Raw genomic sequence first — 23,245 nt, 5'->3', positions numbered from 1 at the left:
CTCACCCAAGTTGAATTTGCCAATAACCACCTCGTTCAGGTTGCTATAGAATGAGTCGAATGACTCATCTTCACTCATTTTCAGCTCTTCAAATCGAGTGGTTAGCATCTGCAGCTTAGTATCCTTCACCGTCTTCATGCCTTCATAGGTGGTCTCCAATATCTCCCAAGCTTTATTGGCAACTGTTATGTGAGAAATCTAGTGAAACTCATCTGGGGAAACACCACAAAAAATTGCATTCAAAGCTTTATCCCAAGTGGATTTAGCAGCTTCTAGCCTAGTCCATCCTACTTCTATCGCATCCCAAACAGTATCATCAATTGAACACAGGAATGCTCTCATTTTGACTTTTCAAAAGGCATAGTTGCTACCATCAAAATATGATGGAACATTTAATGATTGAGACCGGTCCATCTCAAACGGGGTCAAGGATTGCACTAAGGTAATTAAACCACAGTTAGTGCACCCGCTTTGATACCAATTGAAAGCTCGAAAATGTGTTGAAAACACAAGAGCTGTTTAGACTTCCAAATTAAAGTTACGGATTGATTGATTTTACACTAACTTAAAACTAAGCGCGGAATAGTGTAAATGTGAACGGATAAACAAACAAGTTACTCTAATCCATAAACTTAACAACACAACAGTAAAATGGAATGTAAAAGAGTAGGGAAGAAAGATGCAAACACAAGATAACACGTTGATGTGTTATCGAAGAGGAAATCGAAAAACTCGGCCAAAAACCTCTCCACCGCCTTCTAAGCAGTAATCGATCCACTAGACAATTAGTTGGGATACATGGGTTAGCAAGAGACCCTACAAGTCTAATCTACCCGAAGTACTTAAGCCCTCCAAGTTCCTATTCCAACAAGACTTTTTGGAATCGTGTCTTGTCTAGCTCTCTAGATCCCGCAATAATCTCCATGTTGCATTTGCCATCCTTTACTTCTTCTAGTACTTTCTAACATCACCAAAACCTCACTTAACACTCTGAAAGGGTGTGGTAAGTGTTTAGGCTATCAACCTCTCAATGATATAGAAATGGAGAGGTAGGAGCTGAGGAAATTCCACAAGCAAATGTGTAGAGAATTGTGGGTATAACAATCTCTAACTCTCAAGGTGTTTGGCTAGGATTTTTTCTCAAAAGCACTCCTCAACATTTGTGGGTAATGTGGATATATATAGTGTGAGTACAGAAAGTGTGTATCAAATAGTATAGTCTGACAAAACAGAATATCTCGCGAGTGTTTCATGAGAATGCCTTACCTGTGAGCTACTCACGAAACACAGATGCTGCCATCTGTCCTGACTCTTCGCATTTCAATCATGTGTAGGCCACATGGCTCATTTCGTGGGATGCTTAGTCGCGAGCTACCCACGAAAACTCCTCAGTCTTCAATTGCTTGAGTCTTCACACACTCTCTCTCTCTCTCTATCATACAACCCTTACAATCAAATCCTACATTAAATACATGGTACAAAAAATTGAATGAAATTACAATCAAATTTGGCACGGAATAAAAGCCAACAAAATACAGTTGTAAATTACAACTTTACAACAACGAAATTGGTAGAAATTAAAAAATGTAACAAAAGCCTAGAAAGAGATTTTCATTTTTCTTTTATGAACACACACATCATCTCCTTCATAATATGTATAGAAACGTTTTGTTTTTTGTTTTTATAAACAATATGAACAGAAACTACTTAAACATATGCTTCACACATTTCTTATTTACATCTCTAATTCAAGGCCCCTCTTCAACATTTTTCATCTGTTTGGCACTGCTAGCCTCTCTTGGCTGTGTCATAGGATGCATGTAATCCATATAGGAAAACAATCATTACTAGAGTAAATATCCCGAACCTTTCGAATGATTTTTTATTTATAGACCCAAGAAGGAAAATGTTGATGGCAACTGATAATGACGGCAGCCATGGTACCAATGGTACGCCCCAAATTTTTGGTACCCTGGCCTGTGGAAAAAAAGCCAAAGCCCAGTAGTTGACAAGAGCCTAATTGGTAGAGTTACTGCGTACCCAATCCAACCATCAGATGAGGCCCAATAAATAGCAGTCGCGATTGAAGACCCAAGAATAAGGGCAAGAAACACAACGAACTTGATATGGTTTGCTGTTGTTGTCACCCCACTAACATAGTATCGACGCACAAGAAGGCCAATAGCCACAAGCATCAGGATAAACAGTGAGGAGATTGAGAGCAAGTTTGAGAGAATCCCAAGCGATGTGAAGAAGGCAATTACTGCAGTGGCTGCAAGCATGACCACTGTGGCATTGAGAGGAGTCCCAGTTTTCTCATTCACAATGGCGAGGCATGGGGGCATCAGGTGTGTACGTGCAATATGTGTGAGATATCGAGCTTGACCCACTGCTGCTGCAAGCAAAACTGTTGTCTTTCCCTTCAATCCACCAGCAGCAACTATGTACTTAGCCCATCCCAAACCTACGGCTTCAAATGCCACAGAAAATGGTGCATCTACATCAATATCTTTGTATGGTTGCATTAGGCATAGTGTCATAGCTAGTAAACAATATACCAATGTAACAATCGTCATTGAGCCAATAAGACCAATAGGAATGTCCCGACCGGGGTTCTTTGTTTCTTCAGCCATGGTTGAGATAACATCAAATCCAAGATCGGCAAAGAAAAGCACTGCCGATGCTTGAAAGATGCCACGGGCGCCAAATGGTGCAAAGTCACTGTAATTTTTGGTGTCAGCTTTTGTAAGGCCTGCAATGATGATGAAGAGAAGGAAAGCAATATGGATGATGGTGGCAATGTAATTGAATATTGAGGAGCCCTTTGTGCTCATAACAGCCATAACAGAAATGATAGCCAAGACAACAATGGCAATGGGGTCGAGGTATCTGTAGTCTGGTGATAAACTATGGGCTACAATGCGGAAATCATTTGGCTGGGGGTTCAAGAGTGTGGCAAAGTAGGATGTCCAAGAACGGGAAACCGCTGCTCCACCAATTACGCACTGGAGTAGGATGTTTCCGGCAACGATGAAGCCCATGAAATCACACAGCTCTACCCTTAAATAGGCAAATGATCGACCTGAAAGGAATGCAGCTTGTTAGCTTAGCCATATTATTTAACCATATATGTTAATTTGTTCTGATTATTGAAGGTTCGGACACACAATTTTTGTACAACCGTGCATGTCAAGGTAAAGGATGTTGTTATGAATTCCCATTACCAAGCAATTAACAAACAAATCGACAATATTTCTAAGATCAAGAAAGTATTAAATCAAAACTATTTGTATTTTATCCTTTTTTTTTTAGCATTCAACACAAGACGTGTCAAGTTCAATTAAAACTTCCTGATATTTATAACATGTTCAGATCTCCATTTTTCAATTATTATAACTATGGAATAATTAAAATGAATGACATAACACAATTTTTTTTAATATATAATATGTTTTGAGCGATAAAAGTGTGTAATAAAATATGGTTATTTTGAATGGAATTTATCCATGTGAATTATGTATTTGAAAATGAGTTTTCTCTATTCTCACGTTATATATGTATACATGCATATATTAATATGTGTAATCTTTTTTTTCAATTAATAAAAAAAATTACATTTCAATTGTCTGAGGAGCCAAACTTCCATAGAAAAGCGGAGAAGAAAAAAAAGTCAAACATATTATTAGTCTACAGATAGCTTTGTGTCCATAAACTTTCTCGTTCTGATTACTAACTTAATCAATTATTAGATTTTATCAATCAAAAGATTGAAAGCTTTTTCTTTCTTTAGTTAATTATTTTGTTTTGGTTATACATCGCTAATTGCAGACACAAGCATTGCACACTATTAATAAACCTAAATTACACCTTATTTTGTGTTGGTATTCATCACAAAAACCCTCTTTACAAGAATCATTTACGTAAAAGCCATCTTTATTTTCAGGACACATCCTTCTTTTCGTTATTATATCAATATCAAGGTGTATTAACAAACTTATGGGCATATTTTTCTTCAACTTTTAAGAAAATGAACTTAATCACATGAGCCGAAACAAAAGTCTAGCAGGTTTAAGCAAGAGCATGTGCATGGATTTCTTCCGATTCGATCTTGTGAAAAAGACCAATTGTGTGTAGACTTCTAAAAATTACTTCAATTTCATAACGACAAACTAGGATTTCAAAATCGGCTTTTGCACCTTTATCCAAAGCATATTCACAATAATTCGCGATTAAATATAATATATAGTTAAAAAAAGTTATATAATGTTAAAAAAATTCATATGTATAACTGAAAATACACCTAAATGATTTTATCAATTGTCACAAAAAAATTCTCCAAAAAAAAAAAAAAAAGTCACAAAATGGGTTAGAAAAGTTTTTCTCCAATCGTTAAGTTAAAAAAATTTCAATAAATAAATGCATTTACAAATACTTGACACCCCCCAAAATAAATAAATAAAGCTCTATCTGTAGAGCATTGAACTGGCCTCCAATAGATACGGCTAGAGCTTAAACATATCAAAAAATATACTCCCTCCTCGACTTAAAAAATCCATTTCTCAAACAAACCCAGGTTTCTCGAAGAAAAAAAAAAAAAAAAAACCATTCCTCTAAGTCCAACAATTAAAATCGAAGCCGTACGGCCAAATCTTTAATTTCCTACATATTATACAATTAAATATGGAAGTTAATATTCACAACTTTTTCATAATACTTTAATAATAAAATGAGTCATGGTACTTTGGGCAATTGTTAATAAATCATATTAGGAAAATTTTAATATCATTTTTGTGGGAAATATAAAAAGATGTTAACAAAATTAACTATTTTATCATTTTTCCATTAAATATTTTTAAAAATAGTTTCAAAACCAATGCCCTTAGAGCATTATTTAACACTTCCCTAATAAAAAAAATAACTGGTAAGTTGTTATTAGTTCAAATTTGAACTTATCATTGAAATTATATTTTTGCCTACCAATAATAGTCAATAACAACCTGCCACTTAATATTTGTTGTGAAAAAGTTGAGGACACATATCTTTTTTTTTTTTTTAATGCTTTGTTTGTTTCGATAGAAAACCGTGTGTAAAGATAGTTTTTTGTGTTTTTCAATATTTTGTAGCATAAAAAAATATGAGTAAAAAAAAAACTATCTTTAGTCAACATAAAAAATATGACTTATTTTTATAGATTGTTTTTCACTAAATTTTTTTAAAAAACAACTATATCTCACAGCAAATTAAATAAGAGAAATTAGAAGGATGTTTTCAATTCATTTAAAGTTTCTACTGAACATTAAAAAAATGAAATAGTTTTATAGAAAATGCTTTTTAGAAAATGACTCATTTTCTAGAAAACATCATTACTGAAACAAACAGAGTGTTAATATATAAGGCAATCACCTATGTTGATTGCCTAATTAAATGACCATTAAAACATTGTTTTTTTTTTTTTTTTTGAGGAAAAAAAAAAAAGACCATTAAAACTTGATAGATAATCATAATACTAGTAATATAAACGCTAAATTTCAAAACTTACCTTCTAAATTTCACTACATTTTATTTTAGTCCTTTAAGTTTGTCATCTGTCATTTAAGTCCTCTAAGCTTTAAAACACCTCAATTTAGACTTCCGTTATCTTGCCATCCACTTCTACCGTTAAATTATCAAAACTACGTTGTTTTGCCCTTAATTAAAAATTTAATTGTTATTTTAGTTTTTATTTCCTAAAAAACATTAATTAAAAAATTCCCCAAAAATAAAATAAAATAAAATAATATAAACGTATTTGGTAAACCCACCCTCCACATAAAATCAATAAAAAAAAAAACTTCCCCCCAAAACCACACCCTAACCTGAAAATTGAGAGAAGAAGGGTGAGAAGTAGACTGAATTTGAGAGGGGGAAGGAGATTGAGATTGAGTTATATAACTCCTCCATGAACGACAGCTACCATAGGATCCATGGTGAAGTTCTCACTCACGAAGTTGTCTGGAAACTTACCTGTGATGATGATCGAGTCTGGCAATGAGTTTCACTCCACTGACATTATCTACAAGAAAGCCGTTGATAAAGGAATAGCAAAGATCAAGCCTTTTATGGAACTGAATTCTTAAAATATGTTACTATCTCACAGTGCTTAATGGGTTCTAACTGGCAAAAGATTAGGAATGGGGGTGGTTTTTTTTTGTTTTTTTTTTTTGTTTTTATTTATTTTTATGAGGAGGGTGGGTTTATCGAATAGGTTTTTGTTTTTAATTTCTGGATTTTTTAATTAATATTTTTTAGGAATAAATAATAAAATAAAAATTAAATTTTTTATTAAAGCAAAACAACGTGGTTTTGGTAATTTAACGGCAGAAATAGATGGTAAGACAACAAAAGTCTGAATTGGGGTGTTTTGAAATTTAGAAGACTTAAATAACAGGTGTCAAATTTAAAAGATTGAAGTGAAAGGTAGTGAAACTTAGAAGATAAGTTTTGAAATTTAGCCTAATATAAATAAGGGCGTGGCTTACATCTAGTAGTTTTTTTACCTGACATCCTATTTTTGTTTTAAGTCAACTACTAGCTAAACCTTTGTTTTTGTTTCAATGAGAACTAACAAAATGTAAAATTCAAAATCTACCGAGAAGTAAACCAAACCCAAAATTAACTAGATTACTACAAAATTTGAAAAAAGAAAATGAAAATAATGAGCTAGATAATAAGGATGGAATTGGTACCTGCAACTGGGATCTCAACGGCAAATTCAGTGTAGCAAAAAACAGAGAGCAATGCAGAGATACCCGAAATGACGTAGGGCAATACAACAGCAGGTCCTGCTGTTGTTGAGCCTCAAGCCCTGTAAGGACGAAGATCCCAGCTCCAATCACAGCTCCTATGCCAAACCAAATGAGGTCCCACGACGTCAACGTCTTCTTCATCCTCGTGCTAGCTCTGTGCCTTCATATCCACAAGCTCCGTCTCCTCCAACGACCGAGTCAGCACTCGATCTTTCAACCTATGTGGTGTGTCCTTCAACGCCTTCATATAGTTTCCCTAGCTACGAAAAGATTCATCGGGGAGAAATTTGTGTTTTGCGAACGAGCACCCTCGTTTCCAAGCACCTTCCTGCCCTCCATATTCTCCCATCCTGATTCAACCTCTACTCTCTCTCTCTGTTTGGTTCCCAAAAATATGGAGAGAAAGAGAGGGCTGAAAGTAATAGTCTAATGAATCTTTTTATGAAACACACAGCTAGCGTGTTAATTAAGAGAATAAAACTCAGTCATCAGGCTAACGAATCTTTTTATGAACCACACAGTCATCAGACAGATCAATTTTTTTTTACTACTATTATTATAATTTGATTGTATACTATTTAAATTAGGTTCTACAATTGGATTCAAATATTTGATATTTTAATTTTAATTTTTTTTTTTAGAATGATGGCACTAGTCTTACCTTATCGATCAATGCAGTCAAGTGTTGAAATTTAATTGGAAAACTTAATATACTCCACCTAAGATAATGTATCTAGGTTTCTTATCCAACCTATAATTACAATAAAGAGAGGCAATTTGAACCTAGACATCTATATTGGAAATTAAGATTAAAAAATGTCACTTAACAATGAATCTACATCACTACATATATTTTTAGTTGGCCTATTAATAAGTAATAATGTGTTGGTTGTTGAGTTTATGAATCACCGTGAGTTGGAGCTACTATCTAATAACATTTTTTTTTTTCAAAAATTTTGTCATATAATAACTTTTGAAAGAAAATGAAGAGTAATTATGTTTCCCCCAAAAAAAAAGAAAAAAAAGGTAATAATTTTCATGCATCCACATCAGGGGAATCAACTGGCTTGAATTAAATACTAATTCTAAGAACGCGTAGGCCTAGCTGAGGAGAAAGACTGCTCGAGGAGGTAATAGGTTTAAGGTCAAAGTGAATGCCTTAGTCTGAAGAAGGTAACAATAATTACCCAAGATAGGTGGTGAAGGAAACTTCCTAACAAAGGAGTTATCGCCTCTGCATTAAATGCACTGCACCAACTAGACTAGCCATATTAATCAAGGTTTTGAAACTCGAACCGAACCGTACGGTCCAACCAAAAAAACCTCGAATCGTTCAATTTACGATTTTTTTAGCCTCAAGAACCGCTTTACAGGGAAAAAGTAGGGACCCGTAAAAATTGCAGTCGTACCTCACGGTTCTGAGAACCGTGATCAGACCACTTCTCACGGTTTTGAATTTGAACCTTAAAAAAAATAAAAATAAATAAATAAATAAAAATAAATAAATAAATAAACAGAAAAGGAGAAAAGGAGAAAAGGAAGAAGACAACGACGAAGCAAGGGTGGCGCCATGAAGCAACTGCTGCTTCTTCTTCTTCTTCTGCTTCTTCTTCTTCTTCTTCTTCTTCTTTCTTTTTTTACTTCTTCCTCTCTATTTGTCTCCCTCTCTCTTTTTTTTGCTGAACTTTGTTATGTATGTGGTTGGTTTCTCACTTTCTCTTTCTTTGTATTTGTTATGACTACTCTAATTGACACTAGTTGCCTAGCATTGGAAATATAGAAAGCTTCCTAAGCTCTCCACGTGTTTACAGTACACTGACACTAGTTGCTGGGCATTGGAAATATTGAAAGCTTTTAAATTTTGAATAAAAGAAGAGCTCTCCACGTATAATGCTTTAGTACATATAGTGCTTGCTTGCTGTCAAGCACTTCCTTTAGTACATATAATGCTCTTCACGTATATTGCTTTAGTACATATAGTGGTGAACATTGACTATTTAAATGGGCTTGGGAAAAAAAAAAAGATCGGCAGTCAAATGGGCTTGGCCATGAGCAAATAAACTTATTTGTCTCTTAATTATTTTATTGGGTTTCATAAAATAAAAATTATTGGGTACTAAAGTGTACTTTGTCATGACTTAAAAATAATTTAGAAACTCAATAGCTATTGTTTTTTTAGAATTTAATAATTTTTATTTGTATTATGAAAGTTATGTTATAAAAAATACTATCTATATTTGTTTTGGACTATTTTAGTTAATTTTTTTATTTTTTATTAATTTAATGTTTTTATATATATTTAAAATAATTATTAAATTAATTATGACGTTATCACAGTTCGGCCCTGGTTCGATCTCGATTCGACCTCAAAAACCTTGAACCTCTCCCTTTTGCGGTTCAATGAATGGTCCGGGTCTGAAAACCTTGGTATTAATGGCTAAATGATATTTGAACAGTGCCATCACAGCTTATTACTTACTCAGCATGTCAACTCCGCATTAAATGCATTGTCAACCAAATTGGCTGCATCAATGGTTGAGTGATACTTGAACAGTGCCATCAGAGCTTGTTACTTACTCAGCATGGCCTCAAAAGGAAGGGAAAGAAAGGATGTGATAAGTATCTTTATCAAGGGTCATCAACCATCCAAGATGAGGCCTTAAATTGAAGTTGAGACACTATAAAAGAAAAAAGATGCCCAATAAATAGGGATCAGGTTCTGAGTGAAAGAGAGAGAAAATAGGAAACATACTTAACACATGTTGTTTCTTACTTTTTTTTACTAAGTGTAAAGGCTCCTCAGTAATTTCAAGGAAGATAAAGTAAATAGAAATTCACTTTTAGTACTTACCCTTTTCTAATCATATGATATTTGCTAATCCTTAGCAAAGAATTTTTGTGATGCGTTTAACTATTGGTCCAAAATCCAAACTTTACAAATTAATTGTTGTGGACCTTAGACCAAGCCCAACACCTTGTTGGCCCCCCCAATTTTTGTACCACACAGGTACATTATTGCTATGATCCTGATAGAAATCATTCAAAGAATGCCTAATTTAAAGCGTTAGAAGTACTGAACTCCCTTAAATTAGTCATCATTTTCGTTAAGTCTTCATCGTCACCATCCTATGTAAATTCTTCTTGCTTTATTCTTTAAAAAGTGTATTAAAATTATTAAAAGACAACACACATTTCTAATTCTCTATCTACTCCCCATGCTTTTCAAAACCAATACAAAAAGTGTCTTGTTTTATTCTTTACCCCACATATGCCCATGACCAAGCATACAAATGAGTAAATGACACACCTGTGATATACAACCATCTCTAACAAGAAACCATCTACACATCCAACCCACATAATAATAAAAACCCAAAATCCAAAAAACTTGAAAACCCAAGTTGAATTGCTGAGAATTAATGTTTCTTGCTTACAAACCATAGTAAGATCATATTTCACATACAAGAAAATTAGATAATACCCTTATATTTCTATCAAAAAAAGAAAAAACCTCCTTATATGATGTTGTGGAAGCCTGAAGGAAGCACACACGATGCTCTCTTATTGGAACAAAAAAAAATTAACTATTAGCTTCTGGTATTAAATCTCGAATTTACGAGGGATTTCCCTAAATCCACAAGGAAAAGAAAAATGGAATCTATTAGAGAATGAATTTGACAAAAAGTCTGTGTTTATTAATAATAGTCCGATTTGCCTCTGAGAGCTACAAAACATATAAATACTAAGAAAAATGTTTAAAACCCTAATTCACATTAATTACGCAATTAGGTGAAAAAATACCGAAATTTACCAAAAAATGGCAAAATTGAGTTAAATGTAAAATCATAAACTACTGACCTTAAAGGCTGTCCCAAAATAAGTAGGACCTTATTATCACTTTTGAGTAAAAAGTTATTAAGGAAACAAATATTACTATAAATGGCAAAATCACAATTTCTAGGGCCTAAATAAAGGAATTTGCTATTTTCAGGGGGTACCTCGTGACAAAGTGACGACTATTGCTCAGAAGGCCGTTTCGCTTTGGCCAGCCAAATTTCATGTGATTCCAACTCCAAAACCAATGATTTCTACTAGTGCATTTTTGCTTTGCGCGTTGATTTTAGGTGCACGTGAGAGTCCAGGAATGTCATGGCGGTCTGTTGTACATCATTATAACATAAGGAGAAGGGATCCACAATTTTTCACAACAAATCTTAGGTAATAATAAGTTGTTATTGGTTATAATTTGAACTCACGACTAGAATTACTTTTTTGCTCACCTTTACAGCAAGTAACATTATATCACTTAGGATTTGTAGTGAAATATTATAGACATAACATTTTCTCATAATGTAAACTACAACAGTCTATGACTATGAGAATGACCCAACAAAAATTATCAAATACCCATTAAAAAAAAAAACATGTATATATATGACCAAACTAAAGCTTCAAAAGAAAAACCCACATCTCATAGTTCCTGTTATTGGCTTCGATTTATTGTTATACATTGTAATTACCTGAGAAAGACACGCCGGAGTTAGAATTGAAACTAGGAATTGAACGGTGGAGAGTAACAAATTGGGAGTGGGTTTCTAATGATCGTTGATGGGAATTGATCATGAGAGGGAACGAAAGGTTTCGAATTTGTGAAGCAGGAAAGTCCCATAGTTTTAAGAAGAGGAATTGAGTGAAAACCCTATCGGTGCCTTTAAATCTTCTAGAAGTGGCTGATGCAAAGAGTGCAAGGAGTGGCTGTATCGAATTTTGTACGTTGAGAGAGCTCTAAAATATTTTCAATGTCGTGGTGCCTCAGGACAATTTTTTATATAATTATTATACGTTTTAAGGCCATTGTTAATAAACAATTTTAAGAAAGTTTTGATAGTACTTTATGAGAAATATATAAAATAAAAAAGTAATTTTTCTATTCCTATAAAAAGTTTCAAAAAATATATTATAAACCAATACCCTTAAAACATTCGTAAACATTTTAAGGAAAAAAACATGACAACAAATAGTAGTAGGACTATGATTCATGGTTTGAAAAAGGAGAAATGTTATATTCGCAATACTTTTACAGCACTTTCACAACAAATCTTAAGTTGCAAGTTGTTATTGACTATTACTGGTGATGCTTCTTAATAAAAGAAAGACTATTACTAGTGAAAAAAAAGTAACTTCAAAATTAGAACTAATAACAATTTACCTTGCCACCTCATGTTAGGACATATATGATTCAATGTTAAGAACATATGTCACTATTTTATGTAATTGACTAATCTTTTGATAAAATGCACTTTACTTGTAATTGAGTAGATCTAAGATGTGTTTAATACTTTAACAAACAAGGTTTCAAGTTCAAGTATTAAAGTCATGCAAGTCTGTCCAATAATCAAGTGAGAAAGTGCTAGATTTTAAAGCCCGATAGCTAGCATCTATCGAGGTTTAAAAACTACTGAAGCTCGTGGCTTGACAGCTAGCTTAATAGATGGCTATCTATCGAGGTTTATGAAACTTAGTTTTTCAAAGCTGAATTTCATCTAATCCGTGAATATATGTTTAAGTTTTCTTTTCTCATAACTTTAAACATATATAAGGATTATTTTAAGAGCCATTAAAGGTTGCACAATTGCATAAGTGTAGAGCAAAGTCTTGTTCATGTAGATTGTGACCGAAGACATAATTTGCCCTAGTTCATCTTTTTCTTGAAGAAGCTGTTGTATTTGTATACCATAGGGTTTTGTGACCAATGAGTTTCTTGATCTTCATCATGTGATGAATTGAAGAACTTTGCAGCCAAAAATTCTTCTCATGTTGGTAATCAAGTCACATACTGAGATCCACGCATCTATTGGCTAGTCACGTATTGGGAGTCGTGCATTGAAAATGAGAGATTGTCACTACAAAATAAGTCCAATTAGGTATTGGGGTAAGGGTTCAACTGTAAGTTAGTATAAGGTACTGAGATTTTTTTACTTGTAACTACTTGTTTTGAAAATAATGGATTCTTAGGATTGATGACTTTAAAATCACTCGATGAGGTTTTTGTTATGTAGGTTTTCCCCATTCGTAAACAAATCACTGTATCAATTTAATTTCCGCTAGATTTAGTTTAATTGGTGATTTGTTTATGCTGCCACGTATTTTGCATGTTAATTTGATTAATTAATAAACTTGGCTAATTAATCAATTAATTCATCACAATGGATCAATATTTTCAGCATCGAGATCCTACATGGGATTGGTGAGAGGGTTTAAGGATCAAATTGTAGGATCGACACAAGGATTGAAGATCATATATATATATATATATTAATAAACAACGTAAACAATTAACAGTGGATTTACAAAAACTAAATAATAAAAAAATCAGCTTCGCTATCGATGGTCTCTCTCACAATGGTGTCATCGTCGAATTTCTCAGCTTCTCACAATTACTGTAAGGTTGAAAATTATCAACCATCGTGTTGGTTTTATTCTGTGCCAATTTGCTTGTAAATTAAGCACTTAGTAACCCTGTATTTAGGTGGGATTATTGTAAGGGTAGTGTGTGAGAAGTTGTGAAGAGAAGCTCAAGTATGTGCAAAGAAGCAAAGTTTCGCGGTTAGGACTCGCGGGTGGCTCGCAGTTGCAAGTCGCCAACTCCAGGCACGTGAGATGCATACAGGGAAGCTGAAGGGTCGCGCCAGCTGTCACACTACAGGACAAAAGTCCCAGGCTGGCCAGGCGGTTACGTCGCGACTTGGACAAGCCGCGAGACCAAGCCGCCAATTTACCTTGTTTGGAAAAAATATGTCTCTTCGTATTCTCATCTCACCTCACTATATATAGACCCTTATACCCACTAAATGTAGAGAGCTTCCAGAGAGAATTTTGTGAGAGAAAACCCTAGAGAAAAACAAGATTGTCTCATCCCCAATCTTCATCTAAGAAACTCTACAAATTCCTTTACTCTCTTTCTCTCCATTGTCATACCCTTGAGAGGTCTTTTACCAAATCCTTATCTCACCACACCCACGTCTGTGAGAAGGTTTATTTGGTGCTGAGGGAAGCAGTTTGGAAGAAACCAATATACATTGGTTGCTGCTATGGTCAAGTAGCGGAATCCGGGAAGCTAAAGAAGAAATAAGTTCGGTGTAACCTCGTTGGAGCAAGAAGCTTGGAGGGCTTAGGTACCTGGGTAGATTAGGCTTGGAAGGTCTTTTGCTGTTCATGTATCCCAACTACATTCTTTAGTGGATTTTATCACCACTTGGAGGGCGGCGAAGAGATTTTACGCCGAGGACTTCGGTTTCCTCTTCGATAACACATCGTGTGTTGTCCGTGTGTTTGCATCATTCTTCCCTTTATCTTTATCTTATATTTACTGCTGTGGATGTGTTTATATTTGGCTTAGATTGTCTATCAATTCTGTTATTGGCTTATTATCATGTTCCGCACATTAATTGTTTGATATAAAGCTTGAATTGGTAATTTTATAATTTGGGGTCTAAACTTTCAAGGGTGTTTCATACCCATATTGAACTTTCAATTACCTTCTACTTTCTAGTAGTCTAGTATCTTCTTTTCTCTTCTATTTTTTTCTATAATTTTGTTTATTAGGTTAAGTTAACGACTGACTAATGGTGTGCACCTTAAGTTTTTTTTTTTTTTTTTTTTTATATATTTTTTTATAATCTATTTGGGATGACACAAATTTTTTTTTAATATAATATATTCTGAGCAATAAGAATGTGTAATAAACAAGGTTATCCGGAATGGAACTTATTCATGTGAATATATTTCTATAGGAATTTCTTATATTATCTATTTATACCAGGGTGTAGTCCTGTGAATATGCACAAGTACAATTTTAAAAAAAATCACAATTATACAATTCAAATTATTCATGATATTAGCTTACACTTTTTTAAAATCATATATTTCTAAAATATGTAATGGTTTCTTTTATATATATATATATATATAATTTAGAATTTAATTACTTTTAGACTTTTCGGTTTTTGCACATAATAATTCACTTACCACAAAAATTAAAAACTTAGATGAACATGTAGTGAAAAATTGGACTCCAATTGGAATCCAATTTAGAATCTAATTGGATTTGAACTCTTCAATTTTTACAATCAATAATTCACTTGGTAAAAAATTAAAAATTTAATAGGATACGTGGTGCAAAATTAAGAATCCAATTAAAATATAATTGGATTTTCTCTAAATTTTGACTCTCTCTCTCTCTCTCTATATATATATATATATATATATACATACTAGTGTGTAGTCTCATGCATATATACTAATACAATTAAAAATAATCACAATTATACATTTTTTTTATAGAAGATATTCAAATTATATATAGTATTAGCTTACACTTTTTTAAATCATATATTTCTAAAATATGTAATGGTTTTTCATTATATATATATATATATATAATTTAGAATTTAATTGGATTTAGACTCTTCAGTTTTTTTTACTCAATAATTTACTTGCCATAAAAATTAAAGAATAATAATGAACATGTGGCGAAAAATTAGACTCAAATTAAAATCTAATTGGATTTGGACTTTTCAATTTTTACACTCAATAATTTACCTGGCACAAAATTAAAAATTAAATGAGACACATGGATTTAAGGTGAGCAATATTCAAACGAAAGAAACTGTACATCATTTGAAAGAGTGTGTTTGGCTATATATATATATATGTGTGTGTGTGTGTGTGTGTTTGTGTACTTATTTTTTCAATTAATAAAAACATTACATATTAATTGGCTGAGGTGCCAAACATATTACTAACCTACATATTGCCTTGTGTGTCCCTAAACTTTCTAGTTCTAATTACTAACTTAATCAATTATTGGATTTTAATTTGTCAATCAAATGGCTGAAAGCTTTTTCTTTCTTTGCTTCTTTTGTTTGGTTATACATGGCTAATTGCCGACACAAGCATTTCACAATTCACACCGCTTTGCTGTTAATAAACCTAAGTTACACCTTATTTTGTTTTGGTATTTATCACAAAAGCCCTCTTTACATGAATCATTTACCTAAAAGCCAGCTTTATTTTCAGGATACATCCTTCTTTTCGTATAAATTATTAGTATATCAATATCAAGGTTATATTAACAAACTTACAGGCAGATTTTTCTTCAGCTTTTAAGAAAATAAACTTATTCACTTGAGCCGAAACAAAAACCTGGCAGGATTAAAATAAAGAATAATGCACCTTTGTAAAGAGAATTGTGCATGAATTTCTTCCGGTTCTAGTGAAAAAAGACCAATTGCGTGTGGACTTATAAAAATTACTTCAATTTCATAATGACAAACTAGGATTTTAAAATCGGCTTTTGGATTCTAAAACTAGGATTGTCCAAAGCATATTCACAATTATACGCGATTAAATATAATATATTCATGAGTGGTGACCGAATTCAAAAATATATGGTCCATAACTCCATATTTTATTATTAAAAAAACAGCCACCAGTTTCTTGAGCTTACTCTCACGTTGAGAAAGGAACAACTTAAACTAATATTTTATAAATTATACAAATTAGAGCAACCAAACTAAAAATTCTGACAGAAAATTATAACTAATCAATCATAAAAAGACACCCTTATATTTAATGCCCTTAAAATGTCTATTAACTTTTCTCTTTAATTATTATTATTGTTGTTGAAACCGCTTTTTATAAGTGAATCAATTTGAAAATATTGAAAAGTAATAATAATTGAGTGTTCAAACTAACTTTTTATACTGAATTTTGGATGTTGTTGATATTTGGTTTTCTTACCAATGAAATAACCTATTAACAAATTTTCTAAGAGCACTTGTTAACCAGATCCATATATAATTAAAAAGGTGATTCAAGTGATGACTTACTAGAAATGTGCATAAAGTTTTCTTATAAAGCGATTAGAAGGAATCTTATCTAATGGTAATTTATAAAATTATTCACATATATTATTTAAACAAGTCATGTGAGTTATTAGATAAGTTATATAATTTTTTTTTTAAAAAGGTCATATAACTAAAAATACACATAGATAGTTTTATCCATTGCCATACAATTGGTTGGAAGAATTTTTCTCCAATCATTAAGTTAATTTATATATATAATGCATTTCGAAATACTTGACACCCCTTAAAATAGATAAATAAAGCTCTATTTGTAGAGCATTGAACTGGCCTCCAACAGATACAGCGAAAGCTTAAACATATCAAAAAATATACTCCATCCTTGACTTAAAAAACCAATTTCTCTAAGTCCAACCATTAAAATCGAAGCCTTACAGCCAAATCTTTAATTTCATACATATTAGCCAATTATATATGAGAAGATTATGTCCAAAACATTTTCACAATACTTTAATAATAAAAATTTTCTTTAAAAGAATGATGAAGTGAATAATATTAACAGGTACCCTTATGGCAATTGTTAATAAATTATATTAAGAAAATTTTGACATCACTTTTGTAGAAAATATAAAAAGATATCAACAAAATTAATTACTTTATCATTTTCCCATAAAATATTTTTATAAATAGTTCCTAAACTAATGCCCATAGGGCATTTTTTAACATTTTTCTGATAAAAAATAGATGGTAGGTAGTTACTAGTTCTAATTTGAACCTACCATTAAAATTATATTTTTGCCCAGTAATAATAGGCAATAACATGTTACTTAGGATTTTTTGTGAGGATATATATCCTTTTTTTTTATAATATATAAGGCATCACCTAGTTGATTGCCTAATTAAATGACCATTAAAACTTGATAGATAATCATAGTACTAGGAATATAAATAAGGGTGTGGTTTACTTCAAGTAGTTTTTTAAATTGATATTTCCTTTCATTTTAATGAGAAACTGTGATTTTGTCACCCACTAACAATTAACACATTCGTTTTAACAAGAACTAACAAAATGTCAAATTCAAAAACAACTGAAAGTAAGTTAAACCTTAAATTAAATAGATTACTACAAAATTTAAAGAAGCAAAAAGAAAAGAATGAGCTAGATAATATAAGGATGGAATTGGTACCTGCAACTGGGATCTCAACGGCGAATTCAGTGTAGCAAAAAACAGAGAGCAATGCAGAGATACCCGAAATGACGTAGGACAATACAACAGCAGGTCCTGCATGTTGTTGAGCCTCAAGCCCTGTAAGGACGAAGATCCCAGCTCCAATCACAGCTCCTATACCAAACCATATTAGGTCCCACCACGACAATGTCTTCTTCATCTCGTGCTGGCTCCGTGCCTTCATATCCACAAGCTCCGTCTCGTCCAACGACCGAGTCAGCACTCGATCTTTCAGCCTATGTGGTGTGTCCTTCAATGCCCTCACATAGTTTCCCCAGCTACGAAAAGATTCATCTGGGAGAAATTTGTTTTTTGCGAACGAGCACCCTCGTTTCCAAAAACCTTCCTCCCTTCCGTTTTCTCCCATCCTGATTCAACCTCTCTCTCTCTCTCTCTCTCTCTCTCTCTGTGTGTTTGGTTTCCAAGAATATAGAGAGAGAGAGAGAGATGAAAGTAATAGTATAATGAATCTTTTGATGAAGCACACAGCTAGCGTATGAATAATATTGTTTCCATATATATAGCTGTAAATAGCACGATTTTAGAATCATAAATACAATTATCTACTTGNTTGTGTGCTCTTTAAGTTTTTTTTTTTTTTTTTTTTTATATATTTTTTTATAATCTATTTGGGCTAGGGCCACTATGCTGATTTGTTTATTACAAATTTTTTTTTATCAGTTTAGATTATTTAGGCTCCATTTGAAGTCCTGAAATAAGAAATTTTGTTTTCTTTCCTTCATAGCACATGATATTTAATATCGCTATAAGATCGGGATCCTATAAGATCCTAAGATCTAGATTAGAATCCTACAGTGATTTCACCTTAGTTGAGATCTTAGTGGGATCTTGGAACTTTTAGGGATGTAGGATCTTAGGATCTTAAGATTCTAAGATTCGGATCAAGATACTGATGAACATGGACGTAACACTTTTCTCTAAAAAGTAAAAGCTAGAAAGTTGAAATACTAATTCCAATCTAAGGATTAATTCCAATGTTCAATTGCACTAGACCCAATCCAAGTCCTCAGAACCAAAAGAGATTTAAGGTTTTGAATTATTAAATAATTTAATAAGGTTTCGAATTGTTAAATTATTGATGACATCATAAATAATTTAATAAGTTAAAAAATAAAAAATGGAACAAATTTTAAAAAATATGTCTTCTTGATCTTTTTTTTTTTTTTTTTAAATGGTGAAATTAAATAATTTTTAAGTACATTTTCTCAAATTTTATGTAGGAAAATATATTAAAAAAATACATGATAAACCAAAAAAAAAAAAAAATACTAGTCACAATAAATATTTATGATTTTAATTATATATTTAAAGTTATACATCTTCTAATGGGATTATTTGATTTTTTTATAAATATTATATATCTAAGTTTTTTTAAACTTAATTTAAACCATATTTTCTTCATTGGTCTTGCTCCCCTCCTGCTATAAACTCTCCTATTTCTTATCATTGTAATATAGAAGAAAGATACTTGGCAAACTAACAATCCAAATGGTATACTTCTTGAGGATGTTCGTTTGGTTGATAGTTCTTTTAATTAATTATGTTATTCTCATGTTAAGAGAGAAGGTAATAAGGTTGCTCATAGTCTAGCTTGGTTTGCTGTTAATGTAACACACTTTCTTGTGTGAATGAAGGATGTTCCATCACGGTTTATTTCTGTACTTCAAGCTTATTTAGCCAGCTTTTCTTAATTTTATGCAATTTTGTCTTCTTTCTCCCAAAAAAAAAAAAAAAATCTAAAGGCAAAAAAAGTAGCCACATCTCTCTCTCTCTCTCAACCTTTAGCAAGCAAACCCACCATCATACATTAACACTATTGGCAGCGGATGACAAGGAGCTGTCAGAAATAATGTTAGAGATCGATATCATTTGAGAAGCTTGGCTAACGTGTCAAAATTGTTGCTACAATCATCTAGAAGCTTAACAATTTTTTTCTTTGATTTTTTTATTCCTAATTTCCAACGTCTATCTCTCTTCCTCTTGCCATTGATTTCATCACCACTGTGTGGTTAGTTTTCTCTCCTTATGTTTTTGGCACTTCATTTTGCGATATATTTGATGGATGTATGTGTATTTTGGGTGATTGATAATATTTACTTGATTTTACTTTTTTAGGTTTCTTTAGATTGTTCTTAGGGTTTCAGTTTAAGAGAGACGAACCCTACAAAACGCGGGGGTATTGGGCTGTGTTTGTAAAAACACGACCCCAGACATACTAAAGCTGCTTTTTTCTTAAAGAAAAAACGAAATTCACATTTTAAACTTGGGGCCATAGAAGGGTTCTGAAGCCGCATTTTTTTTAGTTGTAGCCGCATTTTTAAACGCGAAACTATGGCCTCGTTTAAAACACGCGGCCTTAGGTCCTTCATATTTAATTTTTTTTGGCAAACCATTTTAAAGACTTATTGCTCTAGTTGGCTTTTACCTCTTCTAGGTTTTTGGATTTGCCCAAAAATATTTATTTCAATTTGGGTGATATGTTATTCTTCGGTGAAGCAAGGTAGCTATTTTTTTGCTTTTGAATTGTTAGTCTACTAGGTGCTTTTCTTCTATTTTAAAATAGGAGGGAACGGGAGACCTTGTAACAGGAGGGGAGCTAGACCCTTTTTTTTTCACTATAGGAAGCATTGTTGCCTTGGTAATGATGTGTATATTGCAATTTGTGATCTTTTGTTCACAAGTTCTTAAAAAAAAAAAAAGGTCTAGAAAATAAGGATGGTACATACTTGCACTTGGGATCTCAACGACGAATTCAATATATATATATATATATATATACATACTAGTGTGTAGTCTCATGCATATATACTAATACAATTAAAAATAATCACAATTATACATTTTTTTTATAGAAGATATTCAAATTATATATAGTATTAGCTTACACTTTTTTAAATCATATATTTCTAAAATATGTAATGGTTTTTCATTATATATATATATATATATAATTTAGAATTTAATTGGATTTAGACTCTTCAGTTTTTTTTACTCAATAATTTACTTGCCATAAAAATTAAAGAATAATAATGAACATGTGGCGAAAAATTAGACTCAAATTAAAATCTAATTGGATTTGGACTTTTCAATTTTTACACTCAATAATTTACCTGGCACAAAATTAAAAATTAAATGAGACACATGGATTTAAGGTGAGCAATATTCAAACGAAAGAAACTGTACATCATTTGAAAGAGTGTGTTTGGCTATATATATATATATGTGTGTGTGTGTGTGTGTGTTTGTGTACTTATTTTTTCAATTAATAAAAACATTACATATTAATTGGCTGAGGTGCCAAACATATTACTAACCTACATATTGCCTTGTGTGTCCCTAAACTTTCTAGTTCTAATTACTAACTTAATCAATTATTGGATTTTAATTTGTCAATCAAATGGCTGAAAGCTTTTTCTTTCTTTGCTTCTTTTGTTTGGTTATACATGGCTAATTGCCGACACAAGCATTTCACAATTCACACCGCTTTGCTGTTAATAAACCTAAGTTACACCTTATTTTGTTTTGGTATTTATCACAAAAGCCCTCTTTACATGAATCATTTACCTAAAAGCCAGCTTTATTTTCAGGATACATCCTTCTTTTCGTATAAATTATTAGTATATCAATATCAAGGTTATATTAACAAACTTACAGGCAGATTTTTCTTCAGCTTTTAAGAAAATAAACTTATTCACTTGAGCCGAAACAAAAACCTGGCAGGATTAAAATAAAGAATAATGCACCTTTGTAAAGAGAATTGTGCATGAATTTCTTCCGGTTCTAGTGAAAAAAGACCAATTGCGTGTGGACTTATAAAAATTACTTCAATTTCATAATGACAAACTAGGATTTTAAAATCGGCTTTTGGATTCTAAAACTAGGATTGTCCAAAGCATATTCACAATTATACGCGATTAAATATAATATATTCATGAGTGGTGACCGAATTCAAAAATATATGGTCCATAACTCCATATTTTATTATTAAAAAAACAGCCACCAGTTTCTTGAGCTTACTCTCACGTTGAGAAAGGAACAACTTAAACTAATATTTTATAAATTATACAAATTAGAGCAACCAAACTAAAAATTCTGACAGAAAATTATAACTAATCAATCATAAAAAGACACCCTTATATTTAATGCCCTTAAAATGTCTATTAACTTTTCTCTTTAATTATTATTATTGTTGTTGAAACCGCTTTTTATAAGTGAATCAATTTGAAAATATTGAAAAGTAATAATAATTGAGTGTTCAAACTAACTTTTTATACTGAATTTTGGATGTTGTTGATATTTGGTTTTCTTACCAATGAAATAACCTATTAACAAATTTTCTAAGAGCACTTGTTAACCAGATCCATATATAATTAAAAAGGTGATTCAAGTGATGACTTACTAGAAATGTGCATAAAGTTTTCTTATAAAGCGATTAGAAGGAATCTTATCTAATGGTAATTTATAAAATTATTCACATATATTATTTAAACAAGTCATGTGAGTTATTAGATAAGTTATATAATTTTTTTTTTAAAAAGGTCATATAACTAAAAATACACATAGATAGTTTTATCCATTGCCATACAATTGGTTGGAAGAATTTTTCTCCAATCATTAAGTTAATTTATATATATAATGCATTTCGAAATACTTGACACCCCTTAAAATAGATAAATAAAGCTCTATTTGTAGAGCATTGAACTGGCCTCCAACAGATACAGCGAAAGCTTAAACATATCAAAAAATATACTCCATCCTTGACTTAAAAAACCAATTTCTCTAAGTCCAACCATTAAAATCGAAGCCTTACAGCCAAATCTTTAATTTCATACATATTAGCCAATTATATATGAGAAGATTATGTCCAAAACATTTTCACAATACTTTAATAATAAAAATTTTCTTTAAAAGAATGATGAAGTGAATAATATTAACAGGTACCCTTATGGCAATTGTTAATAAATTATATTAAGAAAATTTTGACATCACTTTTGTAGAAAATATAAAAAGATATCAACAAAATTAATTACTTTATCATTTTCCCATAAAATATTTTTATAAATAGTTCCTAAACTAATGCCCATAGGGCATTTTTTAACATTTTTCTGATAAAAAATAGATGGTAGGTAGTTACTAGTTCTAATTTGAACCTACCATTAAAATTATATTTTTGCCCAGTAATAATAGGCAATAACATGTTACTTAGGATTTTTTGTGAGGATATATATCCTTTTTTTTTATAATATATAAGGCATCACCTAGTTGATTGCCTAATTAAATGACCATTAAAACTTGATAGATAATCATAGTACTAGGAATATAAATAAGGGTGTGGTTTACTTCA

The 23,245-nt window shown here is 31.8% G+C and overlaps 1 pseudogene; it reads right to left on the bottom strand.

The window, feature by feature from the left end:
* Positions 1 to 1,642: 1,642 nt before the first annotated feature.
* Positions 1,643 to 7,533, bottom strand: LOC112017713 (cationic amino acid transporter 1-like; annotated as a pseudogene).
* Positions 7,534 to 23,245: the final 15,712 nt, after the last annotated feature.

This window comes from Quercus suber, unplaced genomic scaffold, assembly GCF_002906115.3.
Source record: "Quercus suber isolate HL8 unplaced genomic scaffold, Cork oak 2.0 scaffold_303, whole genome shotgun sequence".
NCBI lineage: Eukaryota > Viridiplantae > Streptophyta > Magnoliopsida > Fagales > Fagaceae > Quercus > Quercus suber.
The sequence above is the reverse complement of the archived record's forward strand: the minus strand, read 5'-3'. Positions and strand labels throughout refer to the sequence as shown.